The sequence below is a fragment of the Meleagris gallopavo genome, chromosome 4, assembly GCF_000146605.3.
Source record: "Meleagris gallopavo isolate NT-WF06-2002-E0010 breed Aviagen turkey brand Nicholas breeding stock chromosome 4, Turkey_5.1, whole genome shotgun sequence".
NCBI classification, from domain to species: domain Eukaryota; kingdom Metazoa; phylum Chordata; class Aves; order Galliformes; family Phasianidae; genus Meleagris; species Meleagris gallopavo.
In genome coordinates this window covers 7,338,914-7,343,968 of record NC_015014.2, presented here as the reverse complement: position 1 = coordinate 7,343,968, position 5,055 = coordinate 7,338,914, and the positions used below count along the sequence as shown (strand labels likewise).

Sequence of the window (5,055 nt, the reverse complement as noted above, 5' to 3'; positions counted from 1 at the left end):
TGTATTCCCACAGCTTCCAGCTGTAGTGCAATAAATACCGTTCCACAACTATTTAGAAGCATACCAGTTGTCACTGAGCCCTGCACTTCCCCCTTCTTCCCATCTAGATGAGGGAAAGAACTGCAAAAAAAAAAAAAAACAAACAAATTGGAACTTATGGGTTGAGATATATATATATATATACAGAGATAGAGGAACTGTTAATAGTTAGGACAGTATACATATTTGAATGCATACATATGAATGTATGTAACAACCGATGCACAGCTAACTAACTCCCCAGCAAACAGAAGAGAGAGAGTGGCGTTAATCTCACTTTAACATTATTTCTGCATGATGTCATATGGTATGGAATACAATTTGGCCAGATCAAGTCAGCTGTCCCCATTCCATTCCCCCTCAGCTCCTTGGGCTCTTTGCTGAGAACAGCCTTGGCTCTCTGTACAACACTGCCCAGGAGCAACTATAAACACATCAGTGTGTTGTCAACATTGTTTTTCTCCTAGAACCAAAACATGGTATCATACCAGGCACTCTGAAAAAAAATAATTCTGTCCTAGCTGAGACTAAGAAAATGCCTTTTGCTTATTTGGAATTAAAACCAATTAGCTTGATAGGCGAGATAACATTTTTCATGTTCTTAATCGACAAAAATTGTTCCAGAAGTATTATTTTTAAAAAAAGTTCCTGTTGTTTTAATTAAGATAAATAATTATAATTAAAAAAAAAAAAAAAGAAAATTAAAGTCTTCTAATTTACACATTCAGCAATTTACAGAAAAAAAAAAACAACCAACAAACACTAATTAGTATAAAATAAGAATCATTTCTACAGAACAAAGACTAAGGATTTCATTTTGTATATCACAGAATAATAAAGTGGTTGGAAGGGAACTCAAGCATCATCACGCTCCAACCCCCCTGCCAAGATCATGCTAAAGAGCATGTCCTGAGACAGTCATCCAAATTGTAGTCTACGATTTTATTACACAGTGATCATTTAAAGCTTTCATTACTTCAGTCTCATCCTGCAGTGCAGGAGACCACAAACCTAAAGTCTCCATTCATAGCCATCCATTCACTTAGCATTTCTGTTTTTTTTTCCTCAAATCTGTGCATTAAAGAAATGCTAAGTGGAAAAATAAAATTACAAGAACAATGGCAAACAGACTGGTGTTGCAACATTTCATGCCAAGATGAAGCCTAATACAGAAAAATAGAATCAGAAGTCTGAATTTGTACTTTGAACTTTTACAAAATTAAGTGCTAGAGAAATACAGAGAAAAATTGAAAATGAATTTGTGCATATTTACCCAAGGTGACGGATATGCAAGTCATCATGGAATTATTTTTTTTTATTGTTACCCTCGTATTTTCAAGGAAAATCAAGAGATAGTCACTTCTTTCCAGAAGGAAAATAAGATTAGTTCCATCCAATTGTGATCTTTCACTAGCTTATCTTCTCATGAAATTTATGTATAGTTATCTAAATAACATGATAAGTATCCAATTGTATCCAATACAATAAGCACTGTGCACATCATCCTCATGCCACCAAAATGATAATCATTACAGAGAACTTACTTGTGGTGCTCTGTATTCCCACAGTGGAAATGTAACAACTGCATAAATCAAAAACAGGCTTTATTTAAAGCTGCAGCTTCTTCAAAAAGTGAAGTTGCATTGAGGTACTCAGAAAACCAAAGCAGCTGTATAACTAATGGTTCCCTCATAAGCTGCGAATGGAAAGTAAAAAAAATAATATAAGTACTCGGTGTTAGTATTCAGAATGTCACTTCACAGGTTCACAGCCATTATTTGATCTACATAATTATACCAAATATTTCAGTTAAATAAAAATAATTAAATAAGAAAATGATCCAAATCTAACTTCAGGAAAAAAAAATTGGCTACAGTTAGAAAATATTTTTGCACTACTATCTTTAATGTATAACTATGGAAATATGATTTCATCTAAAAATAACATAATTTTGCCTAAAAATAGAAATCTAACATATGCTTCCATTATTTAAAAATACCTTATTTTTTAGATAATATGACAGAGATAAATTATTCGTTGAAGTTAACATGCTCTACTTCTCTGTCTATTTTGAGTGCAAGTGATGCTGCTGAAAAAAAAGTACTATTTTGGCTTTTCTTACTGTATCAGTTCTCTGGTCCACTTTACTACTAAGCTGTGGAAAGAGCTGTACCAGCAAAGCAGCAAGGGGGTAAGAAGCAGTAGTTAGAGATAAGGATATTTGAGATAGTATTGCCTTCAAAGAAATGCATGTGGAACCCTCTTCAGGGGAAGCAGTCAGTCCTCAGAAAGAGTCCGTGCTCCTGATCTAAACTAGACAGCTGTTAATAAGCTCCAATGCATAGGCTGCCCTATGACCTTTCTGCCTACAAAAGCGCTTTGGCCATGACCGCTTTCACCCTTCATCTGATGCCTAAAAAACAAACCTTAGAAGATGTGTAAAAAGAGTTACTTGCTTCTGAACGTGCTTTAAAAGCTATCCTTCAGAGGAGATTGAGTTTATTTTGTAATCTCCTTATAGCAGCTGAGCAATAGAAATTGTACTGCACAGCAGACCAGAGTAAGTGTCTCATTTTAAACTGTTTGAAACATGATAAAAATTATGTTGGTTGCTCAAGAAGTAATAACATCTATGCATTTCCATGAACACTCCATTCAGATCAAAGACCACAATAACGCTATTTGATAAGAGAGAATTATCCACTACGAAACACTGATTTTCAACATGGTTGCCACCATTAGCCATTTACTTTCACCAGTGATGAATGAGAGCCTACGTGTCATGCTCATAAAAGTCTGCACAAACAGAGGTGACCTGCTGTCACTGCTGCTGATATGTACCACCTGCCACTTGACTTGCGTGCATCCACTGCTTGGTTTCAGAGGTAAGCCAGTATGGATGAGTATCAGTAGATGCATTTTTCCCATGTTGAGGAATTCCACAACACTCTTTAGTTTTGCACGCACTTCCAGTCAGAAGTCTCACAGAATTTTGTGAGACTGCCCCTCTGTTGCCAGCTGTCTCATGGCTATAAGATGTAATGGAACACTGGCAAGAAATTTCATCCTCTACTGCCAGACCACCAACATCTACCTCTGACATTGTGGGTCAAAACAATAAAATAGAAGGCATTACTTTAGAATACTTAGCATTGAGACACCCATTCCTTACAAAAATGAAAGGTTATGATGTTGTCAGTGACATTTGATTATTTGTTATTCAACTTTACTTTTCATTAATGGATGGATTTGTTAGCTTCTACTTCTCAGCGTTAGCCTCAAGAACTCAATGCTAGAAAATCTCCAATTACCCTTTAAAAGATTTATAAATATTTTAGTGATCTAATCAAAGTAAAGGAACAATGGAATATGATTCAGGTTATAAAAAGACCCAATGAACAGCAGGACTATCTTTGCACAATCTATTTTTGAGTAATTTTGAATAGGAGTGAATTCCTTAATTTCAGTCTGTTTGAGAATAATTTATGAGCCGAATAAGAGCAAATATTCTTGAATGTTATTGTTTCCCCCTTCTAATAAAGGTTACAAAAAAAATTGGAATATATATCCTCTTCTAAGCCTGAGTTTCTCTTTGAGAAAAATTTGACACAATCTGGATGACCAGTTGTCTTCTTTAAAAACAATGGCTTTTACAGAAACCGGGACAACTGAAAGCAAAAGAGTGAGGGAGAGGAAAGCATATGCTAAGAACTTTTTGAAAGAAAATTTAACTTGTACCTTGTAAAGAAGAGCAGATGATGTATTTTAGTTACCACTTACTTCAAGATAATATATATTTCCACTGATTTTACTTGCATTTCAGTTTTTTAAATGGTAATTGCCTACTTATCCTGTTCTTATCAGCTAATCAGGAGTAATTATTACATTTCTAATCAACGAACAATAACTACTGTGTCTTGTTTTGCTAATTAAATGCTCTTTAGAAGAATATATAACTTGAAATGATAACATTTCTTTTTCTTGGCTACCAAGTTGACATAACTTTGTTATCATTATTCTGCCTCTATAAGGCAGTGAATGCAAAGCTCCTAAGAAGATTATGTATAACACCTTATATCTACCATAAAAGGGCTCAGCTGAAGCTTATGTTATTGTTAAATGCTTGTACAAGGAATCTGTAACAAAGTTTCATTTATAATACAGAAAGAGTTCCAGCATGGGACCAAGGGGAGGAAATAAGGTGATTTTTCACCTTATGATACGCTGGGGATCTTATTTTGGGCTAACTTCCAGATTACACCATCTTTAATGAGATCCCAGGGAAAATAACCTATCAATTCCACAGACTCTTTTCAGTATGCAAAGGTGACAATTAATGTGAATCATCAGCTTCTCCAGGTCCACAGAAATACAAAGGAATTTCAGTAACATGAGAAGCTGGACCAGACAAACGCGGATCAGGAGACCCCTACTGCCACTATTTTATTGCACAAACTGTGACCCTGCTGCCACGGTGCAGAGGATAAGGAGCAGCAATAAAGTGAGATATTATTCTGGAATATGCTTACAGAAGGAAGCTATCTCACCTACCTCAAAGCAGAGTGGAAAAAGAGGTGGCAATGCCGTGTGTAGAACCCGAGAATGACACAGTTAGACATCCTGTTCTGACACACACCAGGTTTTTAACCGTGGTTCTGACATGAATTCAGCATTGCTTAGTTCTCAGATTTAATAAATCTACATGTAATGAGAAACTGATTAGATCCAACCACATTTTACTGTACTGTAATTTTGTTTAGTTTACTAAGACATGCACATAACTTGTAGGTAAGGTAACGCCTTGTTAGAAAAAACAAGAAACTGGAATCCACGATAACTCAGCTGAAGTTTGGGTAGTTTCTCTGTTTAAGCATGTATGGTTAAAGGTCCACAGTTGCATTAGTTATTTCAGAGTTATTAAAGAAGTACTCACTTTGGAATCATTCCACAGCAGTGTCACTTATGCAAGCTCACGAACCCATACAATGAATGTGAGCTCATCCTGTTGATACAAAA

At 35.5% G+C, this 5,055-nt stretch overlaps 1 long non-coding RNA gene across 1 annotated transcript in view; it reads right to left on the bottom strand.

The window, feature by feature from the left end:
• Positions 1–33: 33 nt before the first annotated feature.
• LOC104910521 overlaps positions 34–5,055 on the bottom strand; it is a 15,613-nt gene continuing 10,591 nt past the window's right edge. The window contains exons 3-5 of the long non-coding RNA XR_004159736.1: positions 4,973–5,041; positions 1,584–1,735; positions 34–120 (exon numbers count right to left, since the gene is read on the bottom strand). This is a non-coding gene — a long non-coding RNA (uncharacterized LOC104910521). The remainder of the gene's footprint in view (positions 121–1,583; positions 1,736–4,972; positions 5,042–5,055) is intronic.